Raw genomic sequence first — 23,608 nt, 5'->3', positions numbered from 1 at the left:
ATCCAGCACAACACAGGCACTAGTCCCCTCCACCAGGAAGCCTACACAACCCGCTGAAACAACCTTAGCCACTGGAGACAGACATCAAAAACAACGGGAACTACGAGCGTGCAGCCTGCAAAAAGGAGACCCCAAACACAGTAAGATAAGCAAAATGAGAAGACAGAAAAACACACAGCAGATGAAGGAGCAAGATAAAAACCCACCAGACCTAACAAATGAAGAGGAAATAGGCAATCTACCTGAAAAAGAATTCAGAATAATGATAGTAAGGATGATCCGAAATCTTGGAAGTAGAATAGACAAAATGCAAGAAACAGTTAACAAGGACCTAGAAGACATAAAGATGAAACAAGCAACGATGAACAACGCAATAAATGAAATTAAAAGTACTCTAGATAGGATCAATAGCAGAATAACTGAGGCAGAAGAACGGATAAGTGACCTGGAAGATAAAGTAGTGGAAATAACTACTGCAGAGCAGAATAAAGAAAAAAGAATGAAAAGAACTGAGGACAGTCTCAGAGAGCTCTGGGACAACATTAAATGCACCAACATTCGAATTATAGGGGTTCCAGAAGAAGAAGAAAAAAAGAAAGGGACTGAGAAAATATTTGAAGAGATTATAGTTGAAAACTTCCCTAATATGGGAAAGGAAATAGTTAATCAAGTCCAGGAAGCACAGAGAGTCCCATACAGGATAAATACAAGGAGAAATACGCCAAGACACATATTAATCAAACTATCAAAAATTAAATACAAAGAAAGCATATTAAAAGCAGCAAGGGAAAAACAACAAATAACACACAAGGGAATCCCCATAAGGTTAACAGCTGATCTCTCAGCAGAAACCCTACAAGCCAGAAGGGAGTGGCAGGACATACTGAAAGTGATGAAGGAGAAAAACCTGCAACCAAGACTACTCTACCCAGCAAGGATCTCATTCAGATTTGATGGAGAAATTAAAACCTTTACAGACAAGCAAAAGCTGAGAGAGTTCAGCACCACCAAACCAGCTTTACAACAAATGCTAAAGGAACTCCTCTAGATAAGAAATGCAAAAGAAGGAAACGACCTATAATAACGAACCCAAAACAATATAGAAAATGGGAATAGGAACATACATATCGATAATTACCTTAAATGTAAATGGACTAAATGCTCCCACCAAAAGACACAGATTGGCTGAATGGATACAAAAACAAGACCCTTATATATGCTGTCTACAAGAGACCCACCTCAGACCTAGAGACACATACAGACTGAAAGTAAGGGGATGGAAAAAGATATTCCATGCAAATGGAAACCAAAAGAAAGCTGGAGTAGCAATTCTCATATCAGACAAAATAGACTTTAAAATAAGGACTATTAAAAGGGATAAAGAAGGACACTACATAATGATCAAGGGATCGATCCAAGAAGAAGATATAACAATTGTAAATATTTATGCACCCAACATAGGAGCACCTCAATACGTAAGGCAAATACTAACAGCCATAAAAGGGGAAATAGACAGTAACACATTCATAGTAGGGGACTTTAACACCCCACTTTCACCCATGGACAGATCATCCAAAATGAAAATAAATAAGGAAACACAAGCTTTAAATGATACATTAAACAAGATGGACTTAATTGATATTTATAGGACACTCCATCCAAAAACAACAGATTACACATTTTTCTCAAGTGCTCATGGAACATTCTCCAGGATAGATCATATCTTGGGTCTCAAATCAAGCCTTGGTAAATTTAAGAAAATTGAAATTGTATCAAGTATCTTTTCTGACCACAACGCCATGAGACTAGATATCAATTACAGGAAAAGATCTGTAAAATATACAAGCACATGGAGGCTAAACAATACACTACTTAATAATGAAGTGATCACTGAAGAAATTAAAGAGGAAATAAAAAAATACCTAGAAACAAATGACAATGGAGACACAACGACCCAAAACCTATGGGATGCAGCAAAAGCAGTTCTAAGGGGGAAGTTTATAGCAATACAAGCCCACCTTAAGAAGCAGGAAACATCTCGAATAAACAACCTAACCTTGCACCTCAAGCAATTAGAGAAAGAAGAACAAAAAAGCCCCAAAGCTAGCAGAAGGAAAGAAATCATAAAAATCAGATCAGAAATAAATGAAAAAGAAATGAAGGAAACGATAGCAAAGATCAATAAAACTAAAAGCTGGTTCTTTGAGAAGATAAACAAAATAGATAAACCACTAGCTAGACTCATCAAGAAAAAAAGGGAGAAGACTCAAATCAATAGAATTAGAAATGAGAAAGGAGAAATAACAACTGACACTGCAGAAATAAAAAAAATCATGAGAGATTACTACAAGCAACTCTATGCCAATAAAATGGACAATCTGGAAGAAATGGACAAATTCTTAGAAATGCACAACCTGCCAAGACTGAATCAGGAAGAAATAGAAAATATGAACAGACCAATCACAAGCACTGAAATTGAAAGTGTGATTAAAAATCTTCCAACAAACAAAAGCCCAGGACCAGATGGCTTCACAGGTGAATTTTATCAAACGTTTAGAGAAGAGCTAACACCTATCCTTCTCGAACTCTTCCAAAATATAGCAGAGGGAGGAACACTCCCAAATTCCTTCTACGAGGCCACCATCACCTTGATACCAAAACCAGACAAGGATGTCACAAAGAAAGAAAACTACAGGCCAATATCACTGATGAACATAGATGCAAAAATCCTCAACAAAATACTAGCAAACAGAATCCAACAGCACATTAAAAGGATCATACACCATGATCAAGTGGGGTTTATTCCAGGAATGCAAGGATTCTTCAATATACGCAAATCTATCAATGTGATAAACCATATTAACAAATTGAAGGAGAAAAACCATATGATCATCTCAATAGATGCAGAGAAAGCTTTTGACAAAATTCAACACCCATTTATGATAAAAACCCTCCAGAAAGTGGGCATAGAGGGAACTTTCCTCAACATAATAAAGGCCATATATGACAAGCCCACAGCAAACATCATCCTCAATGGTGAAAAACTGAAAGCATTTCCACTAAGATCAGGAACAAGACAAGGTTGCCCACTCTCACCACTCTTATTCAACATAGTTTTGGAAGTTTTAGCCACAGCAATCAGAGAAGAAAAGGAAATAAAAGGAATCCACATCGGAAAAGAAGAAGTAAAGCTGTCACTGTTTGCAGATGACATGATACTATACATAGAGAATCCTAAAGATGCTACCAGAAAACTACTAGAGCTAATCAATGAATTTGGTAAAGTAGCAGGATACAAAATTAATGCACAGAAATCTCTGGCATTCCTATATACTAATGATGAAAAATCTGAAAGTGAAATCAAGAAAACACTCCCATTTACCATTGCAACAAAACGAATAAAATATCTAGGAATAAACCTACCTAAGGATACGAAAGACCTGTATGCAGAAAATTATAAGACACTGATGAAAGAAATTAAAGATGATACAAATAGATGGAGAGATATACCATGTTCTTGGATGGGAAGAATCAACATTGTGAAAATGACTCTACTACCCAAAGCAATCTACAGATTCAATGCAATCCCTATTAAACTACCACTGGCATTTTTCACAGAACTAGAACAAAAAATTTCGCAATTTGTATGGAAACACAAAAGACCCCGAATAGCCAAAGCAATTTTGAGAACGAAAAAAGGAGCTGGAGGAATCAGGCTCCCTGACTTCAGACTATACTACAAAGCAACAGTAATCAAGACAGTATGGTACTGGCACAAAAACAGAAAGATAGATCAGTGGAACAGGATAGAAAGCCCAGAGATAAACCCATGCACATATGGACACCTTATCTTTGATAAAGGAGGCAGGAAGGTACAGTGGAGAAAGGACAGCCTCTTCAATAAATGGTGCTGGGAAAACTGGACAGGTACATGTAAAAGTATGAGATTAGATCACTCCCTAACACCATACACAAAAATAAGCTCAAAATGGATTAAAGACCTAAATGTAAGGCCAGAAACTATCAAACTCTTAGAGGAAAACATAGGAAGAACACTCTATGACATAAATCACAGCAAGATCCTTTCTGACCCACCTCCTAGAGTAATGGAAATAAAAACAAAAATAAACAAATGGGACCTAATGAAACTTCAAAGCTTTTGCACAGCAAAGGAAACCATAATCAAGACCAAAAGACAACCCTCAGAATGGGAGAAAACATTTGCAAATGAAGCAACTGACAAAGGATTAATCTCCAAAATTTACAAGCAGCTCATGCAGCTCAATAACAAAAAAAACAAACAACCCCATCCAAAAATGGGCAGAAGACCTAAACAGACATTTCTCCAAAGAAGATATACAGAATGCCAACAAACACATGAAAGAATGCTCAACCTCATTAATCATTAGAGAAATGCAAATCAAAACTACAATGAGATATCATCTCACACCAGTCAGAATGGCCATCATCAAAAAATCTAGAAACAATAAATGCTGGAGAGGGTGTGGAGAAAAGGGGACACTCTTGCACTGCTGGTGGGAATGTGAATTGGTTCAGCCACTATGGAGAACAGTATGGAGGTTCCTTAAAAAACTACAAATAGAATTACCATATGACCCAGCAATCCCACTACTGGGCATATACCCTGAGAAAACCAAAATTCAAAAGGAGTCATGTACCAAAATGTTCATTGCAGCTCTATTTACAATAGCCCGGAGATGGAAAGAACCTAAGCGCCCATCATCGGACGAATGGATAAAGAAGATGTGGCACATATACACAATGGAATATTACTCAGCCTTAAAAAGAAATGAAATTGAGATATTTGTAATGAGATGGATAGACCTAGAGTCTGTCATACAGAGTGAAGTAAGTCAGAAAGACAAAGACAGATACCGTATGCTAACACATATATATGGAATTTGAGGGGAAAAAATGTCATGAAGAACCTAGGGATAAGACAGGAATGGAGGCGCAGACCTACTGGAGAGCGGACTTGGGGATATGGGGAGGGGGAAGGGTGAGTTTTGACAGGGCGAGAGAGAGTCATGGACATATACACACTAACAAACGTGGTGGGGTGGATAGCTGGGGGGAAGCAGCCGCAAGGCACAGGGATATTAGCTTGGGGCTTTGGGACAGCCTGGAGGGGTGGGAGGGGGAGAGTGGGAGGGAGGGAGATGCAGGAGGGAAGACACATGGGAGCACATGTATATGTATAGCTGATTCACTTTGTTATAAATCAGAAACTAACACACCATTGTAAAGCAATTATACCCCAATAAAGATGTTAAAAAAAAAAAAAAAAAAAAAAAAGGCTACAATAGTAAATATGAAATGATAAGAAGAAAGAAGGTGATCAGCAAAATCTTTTCTTGGAAATTAAGAAACACACTCTTAGATCACCCTTATATTAAAGATAAAATTGAAAAATGAACAATTTAAAAAACAGTGAAAAGAAGAACAATTTTCACCAAACCATGTGGAACACAGAGAAAACTGTTTTTGCAGGCCTTTGTTATTAAGAAAAAGGATAGATTAAAACTAAAGTTGGTGAACGTTTGGTAATGTGGGGAGAGTGGCACACCTGGAGAGGGCATGGAAGCTCCTTACCCTTTCACCATCCCTTGTCCCATGCTTCTCTCCCATTGAGCTGTTCCTGAGTTATATCCTCTTATAATAAACCAGTAATCTACTAAGTAACACTGCTAGAGGTGAAGCAGGGTGAAAGTGGAAAGCAAAGTAACAATTACTATATCCCAATACAGGAAACTGTGAAAAAACAAAAAGACTTTAGTAGGAGCCACAATGATCTCCATCATGCTAAAAACTGAGGGAAGAGCATCTCAGGCAGGGGACATAACAAACATTGTGGTAGGCTGTGTGAGACAACAGCCTGCTCCTCCCACCTTATATTTTGACAAATAACTGGCCTCATTTAAAGATGGACAGGATCTCCCTAACAGTCCAGTGGTTAAGACTTCATGCTTCCACTGCAGGGGGCATAGGTTCGATCCCTGGTCAGGGAATTAAGATCCTCCACACTGCGTGGTATGGCCAAAACTAGGAAAAAAAAAAAAAAAGATTAGTAAAGATGGAAAGGAAAAGCAAGCAACCTAAGCCCTCCAACTCCATCAAAGAAAGATCAAGAAAATAGTGGAAAAGTTCAGATAAATATAATTCTTTTGAATCTTAAAGAAATTATAACATGATCTCTGAAAGAGAACTCAAAAAAGAGATTTTTAAGCCAACAGACAACATTTACAGAGAATGATATAAGTAAAATGACAGAGCTTTGGATAAAAAAGGAGATAAAATAGAAATGAAAGCCTCTTTAGTCATAATAAAAAGTGGACTAAACACAATGAAAAATACAGTCATAATTGTAATAGTAGCTAGAATGGAAAAGGCATGTAAAACAACATAAAAAGGTCATAAAAAAAGGTACTGTGATTGAAAAACAGTACCTGAGAGATGATAGACATGAAAGACAAAAAGAGATCTAACATATGCATAATTGTTTTTTCAGAAGAAGAAACAGAACAGGAGTAAACTTTTTTCCAAAGGTTTAACAGGAAAAAAAGAAACCCTAAAATAAAAACTAGTCTAGGACTTCCCTGGTGGTGCAGTGTTTGAGAGTCTGCCTGCTGATGCAGGGGACACGGGTTCGTGCCCCGGTCCGGGAAGATACCACATGCCACAGAGCGGCTAGGCCCGTGAGCCATGGCCGCTGAGCCTGAGCGTCCGGAGCCTGTGCTCCACGGCGGGAGAGGCCACAACAGTGAGAGGCCTGTGTACTGCAAAAAAAAAAAAAAAAAAAAATATGGCCTTGGCACCTGGAAAGGGAGTCTTATCATTAGGGGAGTACTTGCCTTGGTGTCCCAGGAAAAAATGCATTTAACCTTTAACATGGACATTATTTCTGGTCAATGTGCCCTTTTCCTAATAATTAAAGCAGATTGCAATACATGTTTGATAGACCACAACCTGGCTGTTTTAGTTGGCATAAAATTCAAGTTAACTCATGTATAATCCAGAATGTCTTGCCCATACCTCAATATGTGAAAATATCTTTTATCAGCTTCAAGCATAAATCCTCCTCTGGCCACTCCCCATCTCCATTCATGTTGGCTTTCACAAACGGTAGGGAGGAAATGACCCTTAAACAGTGACTACACTTTTTTTCCACAGAAAAGAAAGAACTGTATATACTCAGAACAAGTTTAGGTAAGCAGATAAAAGGTCATCTTTCTGCTTGCCCGCTTGACACAGGTTCAAGAGTGAAGCACACATTCAGAAGAAAAAATACACACAGCTTTCCTTTTACGCAGCTCCCCTGAGCTTCCACTTCTGCTAACCAGATCTTCACCTGCGTTGCATTCTCACTCTCCAGATGGTGGCAGTTTCTTGTGGTGAGGAACAGCCTCCTACTAAAGATAGGAGTTCACCAGAGCTTCAGCTCTGTACTCCTAGTCTACCTGTAGTGCTAGAAAACTTTGTCTCCTGAAGCTATAGGTCTCACAAAGGAACAAACTTCTTGCCCCGAAGTAGATAATTCTAACCTAATCAGCTCTCAAACACAGAAATATCTATTCCTAAAAGACAGACATTAAACACTCGTTCTCTTATCCTGATGCTAGCAGATCTCTTTCACTTTGTTGGGGAGAAAGAAATTTTTCTCCATCCTTCTACTTTTTTTCTTCTACTTTTTTTTCTAAGAATTAAATTGACATGAGACAGATTAACAAGGGAAAATCACACAAAAGTTTAGTAGCATATATACCTGGGAGAGACCCAGGAAAACTGAATAACTCACCAAAATGCCTGACCCTCATCTTAAATACCATCTTCAGCTCAAGATCAAAGAGGATGTTGGGGTAGGGGTTTGGGGCTTCAAGGGGGGAGTGGGGAGGGAAGGCAATTTAGTGGGGATGGAAAAGCAAATGTTTGGTAAACAAATGTTTGCTGGGCCAGGCAAAGATAATGGGACACAGAGAGGAATTTTAACAAACAGACATTGCTAGGTTCCTCCCTGTCTATCATGCCTAGTACATACCATAGTTATCTATGATGATAGCTCCCTTCCTGGAACAGGTCCTCTATCTACATTCTTTTAAGCAGTTAGGGGGAAGGTCAAAATTTTTCCTGAGACTTTTGGGCCTTAAAAACAATCAGCCTAGATTAATCCTTATGCCAAAGAGACAATTTGGCATGGTGAACTTTGCTCCCCTAAGACTTCATTAAGTAAAGCAATAAAGTAATTAACAATTGCATGCTGAATCCATCTATACTGTGGTTCCCTACAAGTAAATGGGTAGAAGCTACAAAAATACAATCTCTCAGTGCTTCTGCTTTCCCACAGCATGGTATCCATAGATTTTCTCAGCAGATATCTCATTTAAGGTGGTTCAGAATAGTTTACAGTGAAAAGTTAGAGGAAGGCAGGTTCTTTTAAAAGCATTCCCACTGGGTTTTGTCCTCTACTTCACAGTACCAATTGTTATTTTTTAATGGAAACAAGACCAAGACTTTAAAAAATCTGTGTTTGAATAAATCTAAAGCTATAGCCTCCCAGGCCTTCCCTAAGTCACAAAAGCCTGGCTCAAGAATTAACGATTCAAGGGATGTGAATATGTAGTGACAAAAATAACAGTTGGGCCAGGAGAATTAATGCTAAAACCCCCACCAAATGGAAGATGTTAACTACTTGATTACCATGAGCAAGTAGTCCCCAGACCAACTAGAGCCTGAAGATTGATAATGTTAATGCCTGTGACACTATTCTGTCACTTCAAACACAGAATTGTGCAGAAGCTAATCACACACCCTCTGACTCCCTTCCCTCAGCTTGCCTTTAAACATGCTTTCTTAAAACACATCAGGAGTTTGAGGTTTTGAGCTGCCCAGACTCCTTGCCTGGCACTTGGCAGTAAATGTTTCACTTCCCTTCACCACAACCTGGTGTCAGTATATTGGCTTTACTGCATACAGGCAAGAGGACACCAAGATTGGTTCTGTAACATAAGAGCTTTCCTATGGCTCCACAAAAAAGAAGTAGAAATGGGATACTCTATAGCAGTGCTACTTATCAGCATGCTCTGCTGCCTCTAAAAGTAACTCCCAGTTTCTACCCTCTTTTTTCTCTACAGAAGTTCAAAGTTGTGGTCACTATCAAGATTTTAAATTCATTTTAAAAGAGAAAGAAAACAATAATTATTATCTAAATATTGGCATGGGTAGTCAATATTTTATTTGTTCTAGTCCAATAATATCATCTTATAAATTATGACTAAAATAAATTAGCAAAAACTACAATCCACTTAAGTATCTATTTTTTTTAACATCTTTATTGGGGTATAATTGCTTTACAATGGTGTGTTAGTTTCTGCTTTATAACAAAGTGAATCAGTTATACATATACATATGTTCCCATGTCTCCTCCCTCTTGCGTCTCCCTCCCACCCTCCCATTCCCACCCCTCTAGGTGGTCACAAAGCACCGAGCTGATCTCCCTGTGCTATGCGGCTGCTTCCCACTAGCTATCTATTTTACGTTTGGTAGTGTATATATGTCCATGTAGCACTCTCGCTTTGTCCCAGCTTACCCTTCCCCCTCCCCATATCCTCAAATCCATTCTCTAGTAGGTCTGTGTCTTTATTCCTGTCTTACCTCTAGGTTCTTCATGACATTTTTTTTCTTAAATTCCATATATATGTGTTAGCATATGGTATTTGTCTTTCTCTTTCTGACTTACTTCACTCTGCATGACAGACTCTAAGTCCATCCACCTCATTAAAAATAGCTCAATTTCATTTCTTTGTATGGCTGAGTAATATTCCATTGTATATATGTGCCACATCTTCTTTATCCATCTTAAGTGTCTTTTTAGTTGGTAATAGATCTTGGTAATTTCGCATATTTGTGAATTAGGTACCATCTTAAAAATGACAAAGCTTACAGTCTTTTAAATTATCGCACACACATATTTTAAACATTTTCCTGACCAAGTTTTAAACATGTATGTATCTTCCAACAGAAGTTTTAAAATTATATATTTTTGTCCACTATACCGTCCACTTGTCCCTGGAAAAATAGATACATAGATCTTAAGAAGCAAACAAGATTAGTGCATTCTGTTTAAGAATATATCATATTTCTTTCACCAATAGCTTTTAATTTTCATAATTTTATATATTTTGTTGTATATGTGTATTTCTATTAAATTAATCTTTCATTTTAATAATGTATTTTTCTCATAAGGGGAAAGAAATTCTTAACATTGCTTTTATGCATTTAAGCTAAGTCTCATAAGAATTCATTTCAGATGTTTAACTATTCTCATTACAAATTTGTATCAAAGTGAATAGAAAAAGTGTGAATGACTTCTGAACTGCTTTTGCACCTCTAACATTATTATAGCCTGCCCACCAACGTATGACTCTTTGAGGTTTCATTATTTATATATTCCATCACTATATTTTCTTATTTTTTTTAAATGTCTATTTGATGTGTAGAAGTGAATACAAGTTTATTGAGAAATGATTTGAAGAGATTCGCTTGATTTAAATCTTGTATTAGATCATTCCAAGATAATTAAATTTATTGTCTTTTAGCGGCAAATTCAAACATCTGGAAATTTTCTCAAATTTTGGCTAATAAGTTACAGACATTTTTCCTAGCATTACACTGGTATTATCTGTCCAGATTTTATTGAATTTTCAAATAAATGTTTCTAATGGAAACCATTTTTATCAAGAAATAAATATAAAATTTTATGTTAATTTAGATGTTATGTTAATTCTAATTCTACCAAAATTATTAAATTATAAGGAATTTTACATTTGAAGTAATTAAATAAAATTAAGTAAAATGTCAAATAAAATTTAGGAATAGACTCGGTTCTATGAGGGATCTTAATATATGATTAAGGTATCATATATTATGGTGTGGAAAATGTGGTTTATTAAATTAATAATGCTACAACAATGGTCGACTGATTGAAACAATAATGTTGCTTTGTAATTTTTCCTAAGATTTATATTCTCATTTTAGTAGAATATGTGTTGTGATAAGTGTTCCATAAACCTGGGTAGCAATGATAAGATCATATCAATATTTTTTTGAAACTGTATTAAATATTTTACCTGAAAATGCTTCATTATTTTTTCTATTTAATCATAGTGTTAAAATTATGATGGTTTATTTTAACTTGTTTCACTTATTTTATCCACATACTGAAATAAAATATTTTTTCAGAAATTTTGTTATTTCAAATATTTTAAGGTAGAATTTATTTAATATGTGTTTTTAATTTTTCTTTTTGATGATCACAACTTTTCTTTGAGCATGAGTTTTAACAGAACATTTTAGTCCCGTTTTGATGAAATATATGAGTATTTCATTTTTAAAGACAAAACTTTTGAGTGACATTTTCTCTCAGTTATTTTCCTCCAAAGAACCTTCACACAAGATGCTAGTTTTATTCTGTAGATTTCAGTCTTAATGACTGTCCTGTATTGGTTTTATATAATTTCAAATCCACTTATTTATAACTTAAGTGGAGTTGTTTTAATCCACTTGTTTATGACAAATACAAAAAAAGTCGTTTTTAGAAGTAAAGTTGTTTTGTTATAAGCATGAGGTCAGGATGTCATCATCCCTTCTGTTGTCGTTGATAAGCACTTGCAGGTCAGATGTTGAGGGGCCCCTCTGGGGCGGCAGCTATGTGGGGAAGCAACTATGACGAGGGTACATTTAGACTGAAGATACAGAGATTTTGTGAGGAGTATCCTAAACTTTGGGTCAGGACAAAGCTACCCTTTGCTGATCTTGCTCTCTGAAGATCTTGAGACATTTGCTTCTGCTGTGGCCAGGCTACTTTTGGTGGGCAGTGGTAGTAAACCATGCAACCGTTTCAGGGAGAGAAAGGACATCTGTTCCTGCCCGGCGAGGCACTTAGGCAGTGGCTCAAGCCCGGTGACAGGTCCCAGTGAAAACCCTGGGAGCAGCTTAGGGGGCCGGCCAACACTGGTGCGTCGGTTCCCTAGCAACAGTGCTCTAGTAAGAGTTTTATTTTTTGCGCTGGCCGCTGGACGTCGGTTCTCGGTTAGAAACCAAAACTCTCGAACTAAATTTGGACTTTATTCCTCTTATCTCCCCTTGCCTGGAACAATAGTGTGATGAATTTATCATTGGTTTGGAGTATGTTATTTCTTGATTGACTTCTTATTGTATGCTACTGGCTTGTGAAATTCCCGCAGTGAACCTGTGTTAGACTATTGGAAAAAAAACGATCTCAGTCTCTGAGCATAATTTGCCTCTCACCCAGACAAAACAGAGACATTTTATGATCTGCCTGCCTGCCCCTCTGTTCTAACCACACCTTTCACCTCTCTCTGTCTCTTAATTTATGCTGCACCAGAAGCACACTTCCACATCCCCCACGTACTGTTCCATACAACTTATCATTCTTTGTTATTGTAATTGTATGTTTTGCTTAATTTTATGTCTTATCACTCAACTGTAAACTCCTTGAAAGCAGGAACCATATTTATCCTACTGAGCATTGCATTTCCACCCCTTTCAATGTACTGATCCATTAAAGGTGCTTAATATATATTTATTTAAGAAAAATAAGTAAATAATGACAAAATGAACATATATATATATATATATTTGTGATGTGATATTTATCCTGCTTTATTGTTGACTGAAAATGATAGTTTTTGGTTGAAATTATTAGTCTATTTAAATTCTTACAGTGGTAAGAATATTTTATAAGCTAGTTTTGTGAGTTATAAACTATTTTATAAGCTAGTTTTGTGAGTTATAAACAGTTATAGATTCTGAATTCTACTGCTGGTTTCCTGATAAATATTTCCTGCTTTATTTTTAAGGCTATCATGCTTCTTTTACAATTTTTTCCTCAGATTTCCTCTCTTCCTCTGCTAGTATTAAGTGTTAATCTAGAGGGCAGGAACAATCAAACAATTGATGAGGATTCAAATGAGGTGCTCACAGAGCTATTAAAGAAGAAATTTTTGTTTCTTCCTAGCTTTTAGAAATATTCTACTTTAGAAGATGAGATAGTTCTCATTAAAAATATCACTGAGATGCATTTAACCTTTATAAATTACCTTTAAAGGAACACAACATAATACGAATGTTCAAAGCCCATTTGCAACTTCTGTGGTTTTATCTCAAACTCTCTATCCTTTTATCACATAGTGGCAAGTAATCCTCCAGCTTTACAGCAGATTTCCTACAGATGTCCTAGTATACCCATTAGTTTTCTATTTAATAAAAAACCAAATAGCATCAATTGCTAATATTTTCTTTTTACACATAATGCTTGTATATTTACAAAATTATCAGACAGTGACAAAGAATTCTGTAAGGCAGTGGTCCCCAACTTTTTTGGCACCAGGGACCGGTTGTGTGGAAGAAAATTTTTCCACAGACTGGGGGCGGGAAGGGATATGGTTCAGGCAGTAATGCGAGCAATGGGTAGTGGCGAGTGGCAGATGAAGCTTCACTCACTCGATCACTGTTCACCTCCTGCTGTGCAGCCCGGTTTCTAACAGGCCGAGGTCACCGTAGACAGGTAGAGGTCCATGGCCTGGGAGTTGGGGACCCCTGCTGTAAGGTACTCAGTAATTCCATAAGTTGGCTGTTTATTAAACTCACTGTGTCAGAAATACTGATGCTTTGTTATAGATCCAGATAACTTGAATTAGATTTTCCTGTGGTGAGGAACAGAATCTGAATTTGTAAAAGATCACAGGTGACTCTTACACATAGCCAAGTATGAGAACCACTGTTTTAGACATAAGTATTAATATATGTACAGAATGAGTAGCTAGATGTTTAAGTGTCTTCGGTTAAAGTCTGAAATATTCTGGTACATACATCAGGGGTCCATCTACCCCAGTCTCTGGGTACAAAATGCTGAATTACAGTACATTAGTATTTATGAAGTTACTATAATTGAGTTTGAAACCAAATTTATTTAATTTATATTTTTCTAGATCATTTCCCTTATGAGTTTCCTATTTCTTTAGTTTTTACAGAATTCTTTCTCGCCAAACTTTTGCAATTCTGTTTTTAACCTGGATACTCCTAGCTAAGTGGCATAGAAGAAAATATCATCTTAAGCAAATTCATTCAATAAACCACAATCAAAATTTGAATAAAATGTCACTTTAATTGAAACAGGCTATTTTCTAAAATCTTACGTTTTATTAGTTTGCTTAAAATCTTAATGAAATAATAAATAAAAATAGCATTTTCAATCATATAGTTTTTAATATTTAAAAACCCAAGAAGAAATTACATCAGAAATTTACATATAACACCAATGCTTTACAATTATTGGGTTTTATTTTTCCTGACTTCTTCTTATAATAAAAGAAGCTTAATAGGTGATTTTGATTGTTTTAGTTGTGGTTTTCTTAAGACCCACTTTTGGTAGGTTACAGAAATCAACTCAATGAAACTTAAAAACAATTGTGCTCATGTGTGTGAGGGGATATTGTAAGGATTAGGGGTCACATGGACCCCATTGACAATCATATAGCCGTCTTCAAACAGTGGGAACTGGTACAGGAAAAGCAGCCAGAGCTCTCTCTCCAACTCTCCTGTGTGCCTGCTTTTTTTTTTTTGTCTTTCTTAGCACAGATCCTCCTGCTACTTTGCCCATATATGGCAGGAAACACGACAACCAACAGTTCCCAGGTTTGGCATTTGTTTTCAGGAGACACACCCAGACTGAAGGTGGAATCTCTTCGACCCAACCAAATTTTAGGGAAAAGATGCAGGCACTGGTCAGTCAAGGGCCAATCAACCCTTAGGTCAGTCTCTTTGGCCAGAGACATGAGGCCGTGATGCAACAATATTTCATCACAACATCCAACCTGGTGACTTTGCGGATCAGCTATGTCAGTTTCCAGGGGAGAGGATTGCTGGGCAGAAAATGTGTAATAGGTGTCATTTCCAAAGCCAACTTAATGCATGTGGATAAAGGGTATTTTCTTTTTTTTTAAGTTTCAGGTACTATTTCATTATTTAATGCACACATTGATGCTGAATTAACTTTTAGACATAAAACTTTAACCATGTTACTTTTACTTTCAGAATATTCAATGATTTGAAGAAGATTTCTCTCCATCTGTTTGCTCCTAGATCCTCCACAATTTTTTATTGACGAATATGCCTACTATGCTATTCTTGGGTTATTTCATATCCCCTACTGGCAGAAAAAGATGGCAACATTGTTACTACTCTCAGTGCAATGGCCCTTTAGAACCTGTTTATATTGATATAGACCTTCCTATCCCTGTGTTTCCCTAATATCATTTATTCATTGTTAATTATATCGTTACTCATTACATTGGTTATCCATTATACTATCCATGATGTAGACTTAAAACCTAAAAGTTGAGAGTTATGTTTTATTCAGCAGGAGTTTTTAAGACTTCAAGCCTGGGAGGCAGCATCTCAAGTAACCCTGAGAGAATTGCTGAGGAGGCGAGGGGGGGAACCAGGTTATATAGTTTTGCAACAAAGGGCAGGTACTGAGGAACATCAAAAGATTATTGTAAATTAAAGAAAACCAGATATCCCAAGTTAAGGAATTTAGTGCTTTTCTTTGTATGGGAAGATGCAAGAGTCTGGGCTCACCAAAATCATTCCTTTGATATGCACTTCAGCTATCTGGGTCCAGTATCCAGATACTGGACACATCCTGAGTTTCCTCAGGGCTCGCCGTAGGAAGTGGCTGCAGTCTGATGGCTGCTAGATGGCAGGTATTCTTTCCTTCCTGAGTTTCCTGCTCATGTTGGAGGACTGAAATTACTGATGACTGTGACATCCTTTATTTACTGATGTGGCAGGAAATATTCCATTTCTCAATGAACACTGGCTTTCAATGACTCTCCAAGGTCATCAACCTTATAATATTGGCTTCATTGATGATAACTACAAATGCAAGTGTTATCCAGCCAGGAAAAATGTAAATAATACTTCATTTTCTAGTTGTGCTATATTTAGCATTTGGAATTTATTACATGTCTTAGCCTTGGACTTTTTACGCCATAATCACCGCGCTCTTAGAATGGGATCTTTTTTTAACGTGGACTGAATCCCTGCCTTCCATCAGCTGGAGTGGGAGAAGTGAAAAAGCAGCCTATTCCTATAAGAATGCCTATCTCTTCTCCAGAATGGCCTAAGACTGCCCAAGCATAGCACAATATCTCTATGTGGGTTGGATGCAAGAGAGAGAATTGAGAAGATCTCATTGGCTTTGTGGAGTAATAATCTAGAAAGTTCTGAGGGAGGGATGGAAGTGGCCACCCCTGAATAATGCCTTACACATGGACCAGTAGAGGAAGTGGGTGACTGTTCTGGATGCCATAAAGGTGGGAACAGAGGAAAAAGGACATTGGCTACCACTCTCACCATCCTCAGGTGCCATATTCCAGAGGTGCCAGAGGTAGCACCACAGTTGGAACAAATAGGTGAGAGCTGTCCCAGGGTCCCGTACACATTCATAAGCCGCAGGGTTGGTGGTAGTTGGTAACCCAGAACTCTAAACTGGAAATATATAAATAATCTGCAGTAGATCTAATATAATAAATAACACAGGCTCAGCTTCTTCAATGCAGTGTTATTGAAAAAAAATAGTTACATAAAACCTATATCAAAAATAATTGGATCTTTACTGATTAAGGAGGAGTTGCAGGATTTAGTAGCATCTCAATGGTCATTTCACTGTGGGAGTGTCACTTGTAAGATGGCTGCTATGGGCTGGTTTTGTCCTCACCAAATTCCCAACCCCAAATGAGATGATACTTACAGATAAGGCCTTTGGGAGGTAATGAGGTTGAGATGAGGTCATGAAGGCAGGGCCCTCATGTGCGATTAGTATCCTTACAATATGAAACCTCAGAGAGCATGAACCTCCCCCTCTCTCTCTCTCTTTCTGCTTTCCTCCTTCCCTCTTTACTGTATGAGGACACAGTGAGAAAGTGGCCATCTACAAGCCAGGAAGAGGGCCCTCACCAAAAACTGACCATGCTGGCTGGCACTCTGACTTTGGCTTCTACCTTCTAGAAAGGTGAGAAAATTAATTTCTGCTGTTTAAGCAACTCAGTCTATGGAATTTTGTTATGGCAGCTCAAGCTAATTCAACGGCTAAGTATAGTATTTACTGTTTATACTGTATTAGTTTATAGACGACTAGATAAATTCACTTTAAGTATATTTTAAAAGGACATTTTTTTTTTTTTTTTTTTTTTGCGGTACACGGGCCTCTCGCTGTCGTGACCTCTACCGTTGCGGAGCACAGGCTCCAGACGCGCAGGCTCAGCGGCCATGGCTCACGGGCCCAGCCGCTCCGTGGCATGTGGGATCTTCCCGGACCGGGGCACGAACCCGTGTCCCCTGCATCGGCAGGCGGACTCTCAACCACTGCGCCACCTGGGAAGCCCTAAAAGGACATTTTATATTATTAATTTTTAAACTGAAAATTACAGTTGACCCTTAAACAACATGAGTTTGAACTGTGTGGGTCCACTTATGTGTGTGTTGTTCTCACAAAATACATACTGTCATGCTACATGATCTGCAGTTGTTTGAATCCTTGGGTGCAGAACCTCAGATCCGGAGGGTTGGCTGTAAAGTTATATGAGGATTTTCCAGTGCGTGAAGTATCCCCAAGTTGTTCAAGGGTCAACTGTACGTTGAGATCATTAACAGTGTTACTTTGTGCAAGGTATTTAACCTCTCTGTTCCCTCATCTAGAAATCTTATAGTAGAAACTCACAGGATTTTTGTGAGTATTAAATTTGTCAATACTTGTAGACTGCTTAAAATAGTGCCTGAGACATAATAAGCTATAACTATATCAAAATAAATATAAGTAAATAAAAATAAAGCACATCTCTAAAGTTATTTATATGTATGTTACTTGATTAAATGTTATCTTTTTACTGCAGAAAACAGTTTAGGCCTAATGCCTCCAATGTTTTTCTCCTTTGGCCTTTTCATGACTATTAATTACTGGATTGCTGCTAATTAATATGTTGTTTTCCTTTATGTTGTAACTCAGCAATGACACAGAGGCCTTTAACTGTAGATTTCCCTCTTCCTCATCTTTCTTAAAGGATAGAAAGTGTTTACACTAGGACAGAAAAACATTTTCATTCATAATTTCTGTTTTTCTACACAGCTATGTGTATGTATTTTATTTCTCCTTTCATCAAAGTGCCCTATTTCTTTATCCAATGATGCTATAACATTTAATAAGTTGGTATTTTTACTTGGAAGGCAACATTTTCAAATAGAGAAAATATTATAAGACTTGCTTGTCTGAGTACTAATTTCTTGATCCCATATAAATAATTGTTGTCTTTGCAAACATAGTGGCTGCAATGCATGTACTTAACATTTTCATCTATTCTACAGAGGGTTTTGCTGTAGTTTTATTGCTGTAGTTTCAGAGATAGCACATTTAAAATATTAGGAATGTTATCTTGTTTTTTTAATTTCTTTTTGAATTTTAGAGACTCCTCCCAGATTTACATATGCATTTAGTCCTCTTTTTAATACTAATACTATGGAAATTCCATCGTATTCAAGAGACATTATTGCCTTTCTATTAAAGAAATAGGCACATAAAGTGATCTTGATCAACTTTCCCTGGGTCATATTCAGAATACATCAGGGTTATCTTCAATATACTCATTTCACTTCTCAGGAAATATGCAGATTCTGAAACTAATCTGTTTCTAAAACACTAGAGCCCCTATTTAGAAATCATGAATTTCACTTGGATACCCCATTCCCCACCTTTTAATTCAGGGAAGAAAAACCAATCATCTTCAGTGGTAGAATTCCATCAAATGCTTGTGCAAAGTGGAGGTTATGGTTATCCTTTTTGCCCAAAGAAAACAAGGGAAAGAGATAACTAACCCTGAAACTGGGCAAGTAGAGGCTGGCATTGCAGAGGACTGTTCTACCCACAGGTTCCTAATCACTGCCAGGAGTGAGCTTTGGGGAACTAGACCATAACACTGGATATTTATCCACCAAGGGGTGGCAGTGTCCTGCTACCAAGAAAAGTATCTGGGGAGGTCAGAGGTTAGTCTACAGAGCTCCAGAGCTCCACTGCTGTTCACTCACACTGCAAAAACAAAACCTCCGTTCTGGGCCCTCACTTTGCCCAAAGAAACTTGTTGCCTGCCTCTAATCAGACTAGGGTTCAAATCAGGTGAGCTATCCCACCAGAAATGCAGAACTTAGGAATTTAATAACCCACCCTCAAGTTCAAAGGCTTGTAGACTTCATCATGTCATTAAAAAAAAAAAAATCCAACTGGATCCAACCTCAGTAACAAACAGCAACAGGGAGCGATGGAAGCAGACAGCCTTCCCTCTGAGCCCCAGATGGAGGTTGATCTTACCTTTGTCAGCATACACCCCACCTCAGCTTAATCATTCAACCCTCAAACAGTTGTTAATTTAAAAGAGACATAGACTCTTAATTCTCCTCCTGAATAAGGAATTCAACAAAACTCTGGATTTTACTTTATTTTTTGAATAATGGGAATAAACAAAATTTCAAAGCTCTTCCTTAAAAATAAACTCACAAGTACCTATATCTTTGATAAAACATACATGAATTTGAATATTATAAACAGGGCTAACATTATTAAAATAACCAATCAGAAGCCCATACTTTCAGGGGCTATGTTACAAACCATAGAATGACTTTTATGTAATATGGTTCTGAGAGTCTTTGTAGGAGAGATGATGGGAAATACATTTTAACCAGGTTGGCTTTCAGTTAAGCAGCCGGTCCAGGCTTTCCCCTACTGAAAGTCCCACTCGGAGAAAAAGGCCTTTCACTAAGTTTAGGTAATTTGTGATAGGACAGTATGCCACACTGCTTCCAAGAAAACAGAATTATTTACTGTAGCAGGGGGGAAAAAAACCCCAGTGTAAATCAAGACAAAAGAACTATTCATTGTAGAAAAATTATTGAGACAAAAAGCACTGTGCTGTCTTTAGGTTTTAGGAAAACTAGGAATCATCTAGACTTATAATTTCTGATAAATTTGTAATTTATCTTTTCTGATGCCTCAGAAAGAGGAACAAGTGAAATTATTTATCTTCATCATCAGAAGTACAGGAATTATACTGAATTTGAGAGTTATTGTAATTTTCACGTCATTGTTTTATATATTTATATAATTATTTAAGACAAGATTTTTCAAATTATCATATTGTATAGCTAATGCATATGTTCTTTTCCATATGCAGTTATTAGAGGGTGATGTCCTTTTTTCCTTTTCAAGAGGAAAGTGAATTTTGTCAGTTATGATTATGTCTCCATCTAGTGGTGGAAATATATTTCAAGTACTTGGGCAATAAGGAAACATCTTATCCTTATTTCCTGTATTTCCACACTGTGAGACATCTGCAGTGCTGAAAAAATAGGAATTACTGTGGTTGTTATTGGGTACATATCATTAGGGTCTCCACAATTTCTCTTGCTGTTATAAGGGAGGAAATACTATTTTCTGCTGAGTGATATCTTTATTTAAATTTTACTTTCTTCCGTTCAAATAGTAGCATCAAGTTTTTGAAATATTAGCAAGGTGTTTTCCTAAAAAATGTAAAGTTCTAATCTAAAAACATATAGTAAAGATGCTGCTACTTCTTATTTATGTGATAGAGTCAATTAGCTATATGGCTATTGTATCAGCTCTGCCTCATCCTAACATTTAGAGCTAAGGTTTGTTATTAACACTGTCCTTAAAAATAAAAAGTTCCAGGCATAAAATTTAAATACTTTTGTAATGACTCTCCCTCATTTACCAACTGAATCTTTCTGAGCCTTCATTTCTTTACCCATAACAATGTAAATAAACACTTGACAAACCTACAGTACTTCCTGCATTTACACACATACTCTCAACCCTTCCTACAACTTTGCCAGGGGGTAGGAAAGGTGTTTATGACTCTGTCTTATGATGAAGAAAATGTGGTGCAAAGAGATCTTATAACTTATCCAACCTCAATAAACAGGTAATGGCAGAGATGGAAATTTATGGTAGATTTCCAGATTCAAAATTCAGTACTTTTTATAAGGCCTCTCCCAACTTGACAATTATAATGATTAAGTGAAATAATATTCATACAAATGCTTAAGTCCAATAGGAACATAAGTTATTGTAAAATTACATAATAAAGAGAATGATGAGGTCCCTGAATATAAGAAGGTTATGGGCAGATAAGATAGAAAAATACTTCATAAAAGTATGTATGTCAAGTTGAATTGAACTGACCATTAAAATTAAAAAACTCCAGAAACTTGAGAAGCTTTTAATACATACAATTTATACAAATATATTTTTTTATACCACTCCACTCTTTTCCTATAACCATCTTCTTAAAATACTGTTGGGTGGATTACTGGTAGGTTAAGATTTCTGCCATAAATTAGAAGAGTGACTAGGAGAAGATGTTATATAGTTCAGTAGACATTTGTTTATAATAGAAGAAAGAAAGAAAGAAGAAAGAAAGAAAGAAAGAAAGAAAGAAAGAAAGAAAGAAAGAAAGAAAGAAAGAAAGAAGGAAAGAAGAAAGAAAGAAAGAAAGAAAGAAAAAAGAAGAGAAGAGAAGAGAAAAGAAAAGGGAAAAAGAAAAAGAAAAGGAAACAAGCTAAGTGTTGATTGTATATATAAGGCACTGTATGTAAGAAGTGTGCATGTGGGGACTGGAGGCTGGCTGTAGAGAAGAGTAAGGTCAGGTTCTTTCTCTTGAAAAAGTTCTTGTTTCCTTCCTCCTGTACTTCCCTTTCACATTTCACTCTATTCCCATCAAGGGAATTGTGATTTATATACAAGTATGTAACAATAGAAATGGAGGAGAGAGATAAAAGCTGAGTCACATCTTCTTCTGTTCCCATCAAGTTTCATGGGAACAACTAGTCTGAACAACTAGTCTCCAAATTCACTTGGAGGTCCTTGTACTTAGTGGTACCTTAGGAACCTGCTGTATGTGGTTGTAGAAAAGTAGATTCTGAGTACATACTCCTCGTAGAAGGGTAACTGAATTGCAACCTGAATTTCTCTTAACTTCTGCCTCCTGGCCCCCTCCTTCCCACCCCTTGCTCCTTTTAGAGATAATGAGATGCAAAACCCAAAGATCTAATCTCAAGCTCAGTCTTTCTTGTCAGCCATTTCTGAAAACAGAGGGGACTGGAATTGTGGCCCTAATAATCCAACCAGGCATACTCAAAGCTAATCACAGATTTTTATTTTAGGACTAAAATTGAGTTTGGAAACCTAGACTTTCTTCCTTCCTATCACAGGTAATAAATAAGTACAGGCTAGCTCACATTTTTTCTGCACTTGGAAAGGACAAATCACTTATGTCCGGACAAATCACTTCTCAACCAGAAGTTAATATTGTCTTGTCTTTCACACATAGGCCAACTTGGAGCATGTTCTCCAGACCAGAAGAGCTTTTGGTTGTATCTGGAAAGGACATTAACTAGGTGTCAGGAAATCAGATTCCAGCCCCAGCTGTCCCTGACTTGTGCTCACATACCTTTCCGGACCTTAATGCCCTCTCTTGCAAATTGAATGAGTTAAACTAAAGACTCTCAAAACTTTCTTCTAGCATTAGTAAGCTGATTCTAGTGTTTAATAGAGAGCTGGAAATGAATTCCTGCCTGACATTTGCTTCAAAAGCCCCTGGTACTGGAGTGAGTCAATTCTCTTAGCAATCCTTGCAGAGAATCTGCCGTAAAAATAACTGAAGCAAGTTTGAACAGAATCCTTCCTTTCCTTTACGTTTAGCATTTTATTTGTCAGCAAAGTTAATCTATATTTTATAAGTGCCAAAAGGATAGACTCAAGTTCAGAGATGTCTTTATTTGACTTTGGAGAATCACTGTCATCATTGCTGCTTTTCCTCTTTCTTAGTAAACTCTAATTTAAATTTTAAAATTACATGTAAATCACAGATATTTGATTGCATTTAGCTTTTATTCAATATCAGTTGGATTTTTTCTTTAAGGGCTCTTTTAGATTCCCTCTCTGAAAGAGGAGTCACTCGTGGAATGAAACATGGCCCTCTGCTCTCAATTTGGCAACAAGCCCATCAAGTCTGTCATGCTTAGTACTGGGGCTGCCTCGCTCCTAAAACCTGCCCTTACTCCTTACTACTTGCCCCTCCAGGGATCCTGGATCCTTCTGGAGAGAGGTTTCCTAAGATCCTGATATAAGAATCAGGCACGCAAATAAATTACCCCCCTGCTGTGCTCCTCAAGTTTCTCAAATTCGTATCATGCCCCCAGTCCCCAATTCTCTCTGTATCCTCTTTAGGTAAATTGTCTAAAAAATTATCCGGAGTCCCAAGTTTTCCAAATGATTCATTTTTTGCAGAAAGCAGCCAAAAGTTCCTTCTTCCTTAAGGGAAGTCTGGAGCAACTCAATTGCATAAGTTTCCAGCTAAGTGTCTCTAGGGATTTTCTTTAAGCAAAGAGGAATGGGGTGCCTCTAACTACTGAAGTCTCTAGCTAGGAGATCAACTGATGACCC

General features: G+C 37.1%; 1 protein-coding gene across 1 annotated transcript in view; it reads left to right on the top strand.

Annotated features, from left to right (window-relative positions):
- Positions 1 to 23,608, top strand: part of CD55 (CD55 molecule (Cromer blood group)) — a 109,832-nt gene that overhangs the window by 41,806 nt on the left and 44,418 nt on the right. The gene's annotated exons all lie outside the window — the stretch shown is intronic.

Source organism: Phocoena phocoena, chromosome 1 (genome assembly GCF_963924675.1).
Source record: "Phocoena phocoena chromosome 1, mPhoPho1.1, whole genome shotgun sequence".
Taxonomy (NCBI): Eukaryota; Metazoa; Chordata; class Mammalia; order Artiodactyla; family Phocoenidae; genus Phocoena; species Phocoena phocoena.
The sequence above is the reverse complement of the archived record's forward strand: the minus strand, read 5'-3'. Positions and strand labels throughout refer to the sequence as shown.